Source organism: Hypanus sabinus, chromosome 8 (assembly GCF_030144855.1).
Source record: "Hypanus sabinus isolate sHypSab1 chromosome 8, sHypSab1.hap1, whole genome shotgun sequence".
Lineage (NCBI taxonomy): Eukaryota > Metazoa > Chordata > Chondrichthyes > Myliobatiformes > Dasyatidae > Hypanus > Hypanus sabinus.
The window spans coordinates 171,165,732-171,178,582 of record NC_082713.1 but is presented as its reverse complement, the minus strand read 5'-3'; the positions used below and the strand labels follow the sequence as shown (position 1 = coordinate 171,178,582).

The 12,851-nt window shown below is 44.4% G+C and overlaps 1 protein-coding gene and 1 long non-coding RNA gene across 7 annotated transcripts in view; one reads left to right on the top strand and one right to left on the bottom strand.

The window, feature by feature from the left end:
- Positions 1-12,851, top strand: part of LOC132398726 (uncharacterized) — a 38,100-nt gene that overhangs the window by 16,972 nt on the left and 8,277 nt on the right. The gene's annotated exons all lie outside the window — the stretch shown is intronic.
- LOC132398724 (anoctamin-4-like) overlaps positions 286-12,851 on the bottom strand; it is a 183,940-nt gene continuing 171,374 nt past the window's right edge. For all 6 annotated transcript variants that reach the window (XM_059978558.1, XM_059978561.1, XM_059978557.1 and 3 more), the window contains exon 26: positions 286-970. The gene's annotated coding sequence lies outside the window, so the exon portion shown is untranslated. The remainder of the gene's footprint in view (positions 971-12,851) is intronic.

Genomic DNA, 12,851 nt, shown 5'->3' with positions numbered 1-12,851 from the left:
TACCTCTATCAAATCTCCCTTCAATCTTCTCCACTGCAAGGAACAACGTCCTAACCTATTCAATCTTTCCTTATAACTCAGGTCCTCTAGACCCAACAACATCTTTGTAAATTTTCTCTGTACTCTTTCAATCTTGTTTACATCTTTCTTGTAGGTGGGTGACCAAAACTGCACACAATACTCCAAATTAGGCCTCACCAATGTCTTATACAGCTTCAACATTACATCGCATTTTGGGCTATTAGCTTTGCAAATAGGCATTTGTTTGCAAAAATTGAAACCATCTTCAAAGTCTATGTGCCTGTTTATTTGAATCTCTGCATCACATTATACAAGCATTAAATATGGCTTATGTTTATGAACTCATTTTTAATCATGACAATTCATCATTTTACTTTAAGTTATTTACAAGTAGTTTGCATTATACATCCAACCCATTAACTAGTCAAAAGCAGCAAATTCAGGAAGTTTAAAAAAAAGATTGGTAAACAAGATTGTTATTCTAATTGCTAGTTTGGAGACGTGGGATGGAACGTGGTGGAGAAATTATGCAAAATAGTTCTCAGAAATTCTTATTTACATTTTGAACGGGACACTGTAAAAGTCTGGCATCATGAGAGAGAGAGAGAGAGAGAGAGAGAGAGAGAGGTGTCAAACTGAGATACGTAGCAAACCTGTGTAAAACAGTTACCCCTTTTAAGTTAAAAACCGGCATACAGAATTGCATTAAATTATGAATAACGTGGTCAACATGCTGACTAGAGTCCTAAGTACTGAGGGGATGTCATGTCTTCACAGTTCCTCCTCCAGTGGGTGGGCGTCAAAGACCTTTCATTCCCTGGCATGCAATGAGGCTGCAGTTACTCAGTCTGTAGATGGCTGCTTGCAAGAGCTGCAGGGAACGGCTGCAGAATATGCAGAGGTGGCCTTAACTCGAGCGGCAACAAGAGGGGAAAGGGTCTGCTTTCATCTTTGAGAAGGAGAGAGAAAAAGATATAATTAGAATATGGATTAGCAAATTAAAGGTGACAACAACCATTTTGCTCGCTGGTTACATCTAACAAATCAAATCCATTACGTGGAAACCCAGCTTATCATTGTAACACAATCAAAATGCTGGAGGAACTCAGCAGGGCAGTCAGCATCCATGGAGAGGAATAAAGAGTCACCATTTTAGACAATAGACAATAGGTGCAGAAGTAGACCATTCGGCCCCTCGAGTCTGCACCGCCATTCTGAGATCATGGCTGATCATTCACTATCAATACCCAGTCCCTGCCTTGTCCCCATATCCCTTGATTCCCCTATCCATCAGATATCTATCCAGCTCCTTCTTGAAAGCATCCAGAGAATTGGCCTCCACCGTCTTCCGAGGCAGTGCATTCCACACCTCCACAACTCTCTGGGAGAAGAAGCTCTTCCTCAACTCTGTTTTAAATAACTGACCTCTTATTCTCAATCCATGCCCTCTGGTACTGGACTCTCCCAACATCTGGAACATATTTCCTGCCTCAATCCTATCAAATCCTTTAATTATCTTAAACGTTTCAATCAGATCCCCTCTCAATCTCCTCAATTCCAGCGTGTACAAGCCCAATCTCTCTGCGTAAGACAGCCCTGCCATCCCAGGAATCAACCTAGTGAATCTACGCTGCACATCCTCAATTGCCAGAATGTCCTTCCTTAAACCTGGAGACCAAAACTGTACACAATATTCCAGGTGTGGTCTCACCAGGGCCCTGTACAAATGCAAAAGGACATCCTTGCTCTTGTATTCAATTCCCCTTGTAACAAAGACCAACATTCCATTTGCCCTCTTCACTGCCTGTTGCACTTGCTCATTCACCTTCATTGACTGGTGAACTAGGACTCCTAGGTCTCTTTGCATTTCTCCCTTACCTAACTCGACACCGTTCAGACAATACTCTGCCCTCTTGTTTCAGCTTCCAAAGTGGATAACTTCACATTTATTCCCATTGAATGACATCTGCCAAGTATCTGCCCACTCACTCAGCCTATCCAAATCTCCCTGGATTTTCCTAACGTCCTCTTCGCATGTCACACTGCCACCCAGTTTAGTATCGTCAGCAAACTTGCTGATATAGTTTTCAATGCCCTCATCTAAATCATTGACATAAATCGTAAAGAGCTGTGGTCCCAATACAGAGCCCTGTGGTACCCCACTAGTCACCTCCAGCCAGTCTGAGAAACACCCATTCAGTGCTACCCTTTGCTTTCTATCTGCCAACCAGTTTTCTATCCATGTTGAAACCCTGCCCCCAATGCCATGAGCTCTGATTTTACTCACCAATCTCCTATGTGGCACCTTATCGAATGCCTTCTGAAAATCTAGGTACACAACATCTACTGGCTTACCCTCGTCTAACATCCTTGTTACACCCTCAAAAAACTCCAACAGATTAGTCAAGCATGACTAAATCCATGCTGGCTCGGCCTAATCCTATTTCTGCCATCTAGATGTGCCACTATTTCGTCCTTAATAATGGACTCAAGCATCTTCCCCACGACTGACGTTAGGCTAACAGGGCGATAGTTCTCTGTTTTCTCCTTCCCTCCCTTCTTGAAAAGTGGGACAACATTAGCCACTCTCCAATCTTCAGGAACTGATCCTGAATCTAAGGAACATTGGAAAATGATTACCAATGCATCCGCAATTTCCTGAGCCACCTCTTTTAGAACCCTCGGATGCAGACCATCTGGACCCGGGGATTTATTAGCCTTCAGTCCTACCAGTCTACTCATCACAGTTTCTTTCCTAATGTCAATCTGTCTCAATTCCTCTGATATCTTATGACCCTGGCCCATCCATACATCTGGGAGATTGCTTGTGTCCTCCCTGGTGAAGACAGATCTAAAGTATGCATTAAATTCTGTTGCCATTTCCCTGTTTCCCATAACAATTTCTCCCAATTCATTCTTCAAGGGGCCAACATTGTTCTTAACTATCTTCTTTCTCTTCACATAGCTAAAAAAGCTTTTGCTATCCCCTTTTATATTCCTGGCTAGACTGAGCTCATACCTGATTTTTTCTCTCCGTATTGCTTTTTTAGTTAAGATCTGCTGTTCCTTAAAACTTTCCCAATCATCTGTATTCCCACTCATCTTAGCCCTGTCATACTTCTTTTTCTTTAATGCTATACAATCTCTGACTTCCTTTGTCAACCACTGTGGCCCCTTCCCCTTCTTTGAATCCTTCCTTCTCATTGGAATGAACTGCATTTGCATCTTTTGTATTATGCCCAAGAATATCTGCCACTGCTGATCCACTGTCTTTCCTGCCAGGACATCCGCCCATTTAACTTTGGCCAGCTCTTCCCTCATGGCTCCGTAGTCTCCTTTATTTGATTGCAACACTGACACCTCTGATCTGCCTCTATCCCTCTCAAATTGTAGATAAAAACTTATCATGTTATGATCACTACTTCCTAATGGCTCCTTTACTTCAAGATCACTTATCAATTCCTGTTCATTACACATCACCAAGTCCAAAATAGCCTCGTTCCTGGTTGGCTCAAGCACAAGCTGTTCCAAAAATACATCCCTTAGACACTCCACAAACTCCCTATCCTGGGGTCCAGCACCTACCTGATTCTCCCAGTCCACCTGCATGTTGAAATCTCCCATAATGACTGCATTACCTTTAGCACATGCCAATGTTAACTCCCTAATCAACTTGTACCCAATATCCACGCTACTGTTTGGGGGCCTGTACACAACACCCATTAGGGTCTTTTTACCCTTACTGTTCCTCAGCTCAATCCACACAGACTCTACTTCCCCTGTTCCCAAGTCACCTCTTGCTAAGGACTGAATCTCATTCCTCACCAACAGGGCCACCCCACCCCCTCTTCCCATATTTCTGTCTCTACGATAGCACGTATACCCTGGTACACTCAATTCCCAGGCCTGATCCCCTTGCAGCCATGTCTCCGTTATCCCAACAATATCGTAGTTCCCCATTTTCATCTGAGCTTCAAGCTCATCTGTCTTATTTCTGACACTACGCGCATTCAAGTATAGAATTCTTAGCCCATTCCTCCTCTCTTTGCTTAAAACACTGTCTACTGTACCTAACCCAGCTCCTTGAACTTCCATCGGGCAAACTGCACCCTGAATTTTGATGACCTTCTCAAGATCACCCAAACCTTGTACACATTTAACCCCATGCACCTTCTGACCAACCCTCTGGATCTGGATCCCTGCCCCCTGCACATCTAGTTTAACCCCCCCCCCCCCCCCCCCCAGCAGCACTGGCAAATACTCCTGCAAGAATGTTAGTACCCCTCCGGTTCAGATGTAGACCATCCCTTCGAAACAGATCCCAATGTCCCTGGAACAAAGACCAATTATCCAAAAACCTGAACCCTTCCTTCCTGCACCATGCTCTCAGCCTCATATTAATGTGCATAATCATTCTATTCTTCGCCTCACTCGCACGTGGCACAGGTAGCAATCCCGAGATTGTCACCCTGGAGGTCCTGCCTTTCAGCTTCACTCCTAACTCCCTGAACTCTCTAAGCAGGACCCCCTCACTCACCTTACCTACATCATTGGTCCCTACATGGACCACTACATCTGGGTTCATGCCCTCATTCTCAAGAATAGCCTGCACCCGATCTGAGATGTCCCGGACCCTGGCACCAGGGAGGCAACATACCATCCGAGACTCCCGATCTGCCCCACAAAATCTCCCATCTGCCCCCCTAACTATAGAGTCCCCTAAAACTATCGCTCTCTTCTCTTCCCTCCTCCCCTTTCTAGTTGAGGGTTCAACCTCTGTGCCAGAGGCAGGACCACTACAACTCATTCCTGGTAGGTCATCCCCATCAACAGTATCCAGTACGGTATACTTATTGTAATGGGAATGGCCGCAGGGGTGCTCTGCTCTCTCTGCCTGCTCCCCCTGCCCCTCTGGACCGTCACCCATCTGCCTACTTCTTGGTTTTTTGGTGTGACTACCTCCTGATAACTATCTATCTCTGCCTCCACCTCCCGAATGATCCGTAGTTCATCCAGCTCCTGCTCCAACTCCCTAACTCGGTCTGATAGGAGCTGCAGCTGGATGCACCTTTTGCAGGTGTGGTCATCAGGGACAACTGTGTTGACCCTGACCTCCCACATACTGCATACGGAGCACACCACTGCTCTGACTGTCTCCCCCTACCTGAACTGGATTAATAGAATAAGTCTAAAAAGCACCAAGCGACCTTACCTTCTTCCCCCAGCAAGCAATCACACAGGCTTGCCGAAGCCCACTTAGCCAAAGCCCAGGACTCTGCTTCCACGGACTCCGCTGCCCGCTCGACGCTGACGTCACTCGCGCCTGCGCAGTTCCCCCTCCTCCACAGGTATTGACCAGGTAGGCTTAAATCCTACCTACACGGTCGAATTCTCTGAGCTCCCAGCTGAATCACAAGCAGTAACTTGCTCCCGATTCAAAAATTTTGGGTTGAGACTCTCCATCAGAACATCTTACTTCATTGCTTCTCCGTCACCCACCCACCTTTCCCTCATCTGGTCTCATCTATCACCTGCCAGCTTGTACTCCTCGCCCTAACCTCCTTATTCTGGCTTCTTCCTCCTTCCTTTCCAGTCTTGATAAAGGGTTTTGGCCTGAAATGTCGACTGTTTATTCATTTCCATACATGCTACCTGACCTGCTGAGTTCCTCCAGGGTCTTTTGTGTGTTACTCTGGATTTCCAGCACCTGCAGAATCTTTTGTATTTGTGATTTCCAACATTTTAATAGTTAGCTAAAACAGCATATGAGCTGCTGTTACCTGTTGGTTTCACTCTTCCGATTCTACCCCACAGCAATGCACATATTCTCCCCTTCAAATATTCATCCAACTTAAAATGTTTATCCAATATTTTACATCATATAGGTATCCTCTACAAGTCCCTCTTTGAAAATTATTGCCAAGTCTCCTCCCGCTGTCCTCGCAAGGAGTGCAACCCGCAGGACGTGCGGCGTGGACCGATTTGGCCAGTTGACACCTCCTTCCCATCGTCTCATTGTCTGGCAGGAACCAAGAGAGAATGAAGCAATCTCAATAATGCCTAACAAGAATGCCACCAGAACCTGACATAGGGAGAGGATTGTGATGAAGGGTTTCAGTCCGAAACATCGACTGTTTATCCCCCTCCATAAATGCTGCCTGACCGGCTGAGTTTCTCCAACACTCTGTGTACGTTTGCTCAAGATTTCCAGCATCAGCCGAATTGCTTGTGTGAAAGGGAGAGGTTGGATAGGCTGGGGTTTGATTCCTTAGAGCATAGGAGAATGGAGAAAGCGATCTTACAGAGTGTATCAAATCATGAGGACCATGGTCTTTTTCCCATGGCTGGAAAATCCAGAACTGTAGGGCATAGATTTAAGGTAAAGGGGAAAGATTTAGTAAGAACTTGATGGACATCTTATTTAACATTGAGGTTGGCAGCAAGATAAAGTGAGCTGCCAGACTAAGTGATTGAATTGGTACAATAATGGCATTTTAAAGACATTTGGACAGGAAGGGTTTAAAATGTTATGGGCCAAATGCTGCCAAGTGGGACCAGCTTGGATGAGACCCCGTGTTTAGCATGGACCAATCAGGCAGAAGGACCTGTTTCCATGCTATGACTCTGGTGATGGTTCCACTCAGCCACGTGAGAAGTAACGCATTTTAGAGTGAAAAGTTGTACACACAGAGAAAGACCTGTCTAGGCTAACGAGGATGTGTATTCAGGCCAATCCCATTTCTTGGCCCATATACCACTAAACTCTTGCCATTTATGTACCCATCTATATATCCTGCCTGACAATCCTGTTGGAATTCTTTGAGGAAATTACAAGTAGGATAGATAAAAGGGATGCAGTGGATGTTGTATATTTGGACTTTCAGAAGGCCCTTGACAAGGTGCCACATATAAGGCTGCTTAACAAGTTAAGGGCCTATGGTATTAAAGGAAAGTTACTAACATGGTTAGAGCATTGGCTGATAGATAGGAAGCAGTGAGTGGGAATAAAAGGATCCTTTTCTGGTTGGCTGTCAGTGACTAGTGGTGTTCCACAGGGGTTGGTGTTGGGACCATTTCTTTTTATGCTGTATATCAATGATTTAGATGATGGAATAGAAGGTTTTGTTGTCAAGTTTGCAGATGATATGAAGATTGGTGGAGGGGCAGGTAGTGTTGAGGAAACAGGTAGGATGCAGAAGGACTTAGATGAGGAGAATGGGTAAGAAAGTGGCAAATGTAACACAAATGTTGGAAAATGCATGGTCATGTTCTTTGGTAGTAGAAATAAATGTGTGGACTATTTTCTAAATGGGGAGAAAATTCAAAAATCTGAGATGCAAAGGGACTTGGGAGTCCTTATGCAGAGCATGCTGAAGGTTAACTTGCAGGTTGAGTCAGTGGTGAGGAAGGCAAATGCAATGTTAGCATTCACTTCAAGAGGTCTAGAATACAAGAACAAGGATGTGATGCTGAGGTTTTTTAAGGCACTGGTGAGGCCTCACCTTGAGCATTGTGAACAGTTTTGGGCCCTCATTTTAGAAAAGATGTGCTGACACTGGAGAGGGTCCAGAGGAGGTTCACAAGGATGATTCCAGGAATGAAAGGGTTACCATAGATGTGGAAAGTATGCTTCCCACGGTGGGAGAATCCAGGACAAGAGGGCACAACCACAGGATAGAGGGGCACCCTTTCAAAACAGAGATGCAGAGAAATTTCTTTAGCCAAAGGGTGGTGAACTTGTGGAATTTGTTGCCACGTGCAGCTGTGGAGGCCGGGTCATTGGGTGTATCGAAGGCAGAGATTGATAGGTTATTGAGTGGACACGGCATCAAAGGTTACAGGAAGAAGGCCGGGAACTGGGTTGAGGAGGCAATAGAAGAAAAGGATCAGCTGTGATTGAATTGGTGGAGCAGACTTGATGGGCTAGATGACCTAATTCTGCTTCTATGTCTTATGGTCTTGTATTTCTTAAATTAACCTTAGCCTCTAACATTAAAATTACATCCTCTAGGTCTGATTCTGCAATCTTGGATAAAAGACCATGCACTTATCTATTCCTTTGTGACTTTATACATGAGAGGATCATCCCACATTCTCCTATGATTTAAGGAGTTAAGGCCCAGCATGTCTAATCTCTCCATATAACTTAGTCCCTCAACTTCTGGCAACCTCCTTTGTGGGAATTTTGGGAAGTTACAGGAGGGTAGGAGATACACAGTTAATGGTAACACCCTGGGTGTTGTTGTTGAAGAGAAACCCAGGGGAACATAGTTAGCTGAAAGTGACAATGTAAGCAGACAGCGAGGTGAAGAAGGTGTCTGACATGCTTGTTGGCTGTGGCAGCTGGAGAACTGGTTGGTGAGACTACATAAGGAATTCTGGGAGCCATAGGAAGGATGTGATGAAGCTGGAAAGAATCTCTAGGCTTTTGCTGGGATTGGAGGGCTTGAGTTATAACCAGAGACTGGATAGGCTGGGACAGTTTCCCCTAGAGTGAAGGAGGCTGAGGGACCATAAGGGCATCAGACATAGGAGCAGAATTAGGCCATTTGACCCATTGAGTCTGCTCCACCATCATGGCTGATTTATTATCCCTCTCAAACCCATTCTCTTGCCTTCTCCATGTAACCTTTGATGCCCTTACTAGTCAAAAATCTATCAATCTTTGTTTTAAATATACTCAATGACTTGGCCTCCACAGCCATCTGCGGCAATTTCCATAGAATCACCACCAGCTGGCTAAAGAAATTCCTCTTCATCGCTGTTCTAAATGAACACCCTACTATGTTAAGGCTGTGCCCTCTTATCCTAGACTCTCCCACTCCATATCTTCTCCATATCTATACTATCTAGGCCTTTCAATATTCGACAGGTTCAATGAGGTTCCACAATCATTCTCCTAAACTCCAGTGAACTGTAATGAACTTTTAAGCATCACTAGATTCTGGAATGGTTCCAGAAGACTGGAAAATTGCTCCATTCTTCAAGAAAGGAGAGAGGCAGAAGAAAGGAAACCATAGGCCAGTTAGTCTGACCTCAGTTGTCAATTTTTAAGGATGAGGTCTCAAGGTATTTGGAAGCACTTGATAAAACAGGCCATAGTCAGCAAGGGAAAATCTTGTCTGAGTTGGAATTCTTTGAAGAAACAACAAGCAGGACAGACAATGGAGAATCAGTTGATGACGTGTACGTGGATTTTCAGAGGGCCTTTGTCACAGTGCCACTCATGAGGCTGCTTAACAAGCTATAAGACCAAGGTATCGAAGTAAAAATTCTAGCATGGATAAAGCAATGGCTGATTGGCAGGAGGTAAAGAGTGGGAATAAGGGAGCCTTTTCTGGCTGGCTGCCATTACTAGTGGCATTCCACAGGGGCCTGTGTTGGGAACGATTTTTTTTACATTATCTCAATGATTTGGATGATGAAATTGATGGCTTTGTTGAAGATAGGTGGAGGGGCAAGTAGTTTTGAGGAATTGGAGAGGCTACAGAAGGACTTAGACAGATTAGGAGAATGGGCAAAGAAATATCAGATGGAAGACAGTGTCAGGAAGTGTATGGTCATGCACTTTGGTAGAAGAAGGTAAAGGATTGACTGTTTTCTAAATGGAGAAAATACAAAAAAACTGAGGTTCAAAAACTTAGGAGTCCTTCTGCAGAATTCCTTAAAGATTAACTTGCAGGTTGATTCTGTAATGAGGAAGGCAAATGCAATGTTAGCATTCATTTCAAGGAGACTAGAATATAAAAGCAAGTTTGTAATGGTGAGACTTTATAAAGCACTGGTGAGGCCTCACTTGGAATACTGTGACCAATTTTGGGCCCCTTATCTTAGAAAGGCTGGGCTGTGACTGGAGAGGGTTCAAAGGAGGTTCACAAGAATGATTCCAGAATTTAACGACTCGTCATATGAAAAGCATTTGATGGCTCTGGGTCTGTATTCACCAGATTTCAGAAGAATGAGAGGTGATCTAATTGAAACCTATCAAATGGTGAAAGACTTTGATAGAGTGGATGTGGAGAGATTGTTTCATAAGATGTGGGAGTCTAAGATCACAGCCTCAGAATAAAGGGGTGTCCTTTGATAATGGAGTGAAGGAAGAATTTCTTATGCCAGAGAGTGATGAATCTGTGGAATTCTTTTCACTGGCATGTGTGGAGGCCAAGTCTTTATGGATATTTAAGGCTGAGTTTGATAGATTCTTGACTGTTCAGGGCATGAAGGGATATGGGGAGAAGGCAGGAGATTGGGGGTGAGAGGAAAATTGGATCAGTCATGATGAAATGCCAGAGCAGACTTGATGGGCCAAATGGTCTAAATCTGCTCCTATATCTTATGATTTTATGGTCTTATAGTGCAGGCCCAGAGCCATCAAACACTCCTCATATGCTAACCCTTTCATTCCAGGAATCATTCTTTTGAACCTCCTCTGGACCAGCTTCATTGGCAGCTCATCTTTTCTTAGATAAGCCACCCAAAACCTCTCACAGTACTCCACATGTGGTCTAAGCAATGCCTTATAAAGCCTCAGCATCACATCCTTGTTTTTATATTCTGGTCTAGATAGGATGCAGGATATAGCATATAGATAGATTATAGATTGGAGAGGTAGTCAAAGTCTTTTTCCCTGTGTAGGGGAGTCTAAACCTGAGGGCACAGGATTAAGACAAGAGTGGAAAGATTTAAAAGATACCCGAGGGGCAACTTACACAGCCTGTGGTGGGTATGTGGAGCAAGCTGCTAAGGGAATTGGATACAATTACGACACTTAGAAGAAACAGTCAAGGTTTCAGGCTGAGACCTTTCATCAAGACTCATCATAATGCCCTGATGTAGGGTCTCGGCCTAACCAACAACTACTTATTCATATTTACAGATGCTGCCTGACCTGCTGAGTTCCTCCAGCATTGTGTGTGTGTTACTCTGGATTTCCAGCATCTGCAGAATCTCTAGTGTTTATAATTTTAAGGACAGGTGGATGGATAGGAAAGGTTTAGAGGGATATGGAGCCAAATGCAGGCAGGCAACTTGGTCAGATTGGATGATTTGGTCAGTGGGGCCTGTTTCTGTAATCCCCTGGGGACCTTTTATAGGGAACTGTTAGCTGCACTGGTGAATATGCTTGGTTGAAGTTCAGTAAGGGGACATAGTTATAAGATTAAGGGCGGTCAGTTAAACTGAAGTGTGTGGGAAATTTTTTTCTCATAGAAGTGATAAACCTGTGAAATTCTCTGCCCCACAGCATAGCAGATGTGAAGCCATCAGAAGTATTTTAAGAGAGTTGAAGATTGGAGCCTAAGGTATGTAGACAGGAAGTTGAAGCCTAGGAGACTATAGCCCTGTCCTGGATTTGTAGGACTGGGTCTGTGCTGTTGCTTTGTGCTTGTGGTGCTCTGTTCATTGCGAGCATGCTTTGTTGGCACCAGAATGTGTGGAGACATTTGTGGGCTGCCCCCTGCATATCCTCACATTGCTTGGTTGTTAATGCAAATGGCCCATTTCACTGTATGTTTCGATGTACAGATGATAAATCGATTTGAATCTGAATCTGAGAAAGTTGGTAAATCTTTGAAATGTCAGGGAACTAAAGGCCATGGGGATCTGCCAGAGAAGAGGAGCTGAGTCTAGCAAAATTAGACATGATCATAATGAATGATTGGATAGGTTTGAGGGGCAGAGTAGCCTCCTTCTACTGTTCTTATTTCCTACTATTCACAAGACACAAAACATTACAGCACAATACAGGCCCTTCAGCCTGCCATGTTGTGCTGACATTTTAATCTATTCTGTGATGGAGCTAACCCTTCCCTCCCACACAGCCCTCCATTTTCCTTCCATCCACCTGTCTGTCCAAGAGTCTTTTCAATTTCCCTAATGTCTCTGCTTTTACCACCATCGCTGGCAGGGTGTTCACCACCTCCACCACTCCCCTTACCTCTGACATCCCCTATACTTTCCTCCAATCACCTTAAAAGTATACCCCTTGTATTAGCCATTTCCACTCAGGGTAAAAGTCTCTGGCTGTCCACTCAATCTATGCCTCTTATAACCTTGTATACCTCGACCAAGTCACCTCTGATCCTCTTTCACCCCAAAGAGAAAAACCGTAGATCACTCAACTTATCCTCCTAAGACCTGCTCCCTAACCCAGGCAGCATCCTGGTAAATCTCCTCTGCACCCTCCCTAACCCAGGCAGCATCCTGGTAAATCCTCTCTGCACCCTCCCTAATCCAGGCAGCATCCTGGTAAATCTCCTCTGCACCCTCCCTAATCCAGGCAGCATCCTGGTAAATCTCCTCTGTACCCTCTCTAACCCAGGCAGCATCCTGGTAAGTCTCCTCTGTACCCTCTCTAATCCAGGCAGCATCCTGGTAAGTCTCCTCTGTACCCTCTCTAAAGTCCAAGTGGATTGGAGGAGAATGACGGCAGAGCAGAGGTGGCTGGAGTTTCTGGGAATAGTTCACAAGGCGCAGGATAGATAGGTCCCACAGAAGAAGTTGTTCTCAAATTGCAGGGGTAGGCAACCATGGCTGACAAGGGAAGTTAAGGACTGTATAAAAGCCAAGGAAAAGGCATACAAGGTAGCAAAAGTGAGTGAGAAGATGAATGATAGGGAAGCTTTTAAAATCCAACAAAAGGCAACTAAATTAGCTATAAGAAGGGAAAAGATGAACTATGTGGGCAAACTGGCCAATACTATAAAGGAGGATACTATAAGTTATTTCATTTATATAAAGAGTAAAAGGGAGGTGAGAGTTGATATTGGACCACTGGAAAATGGTGCTGGTGAGGTAGTAATAGGGGACAAAAGAAATGGCAGATTAACTTA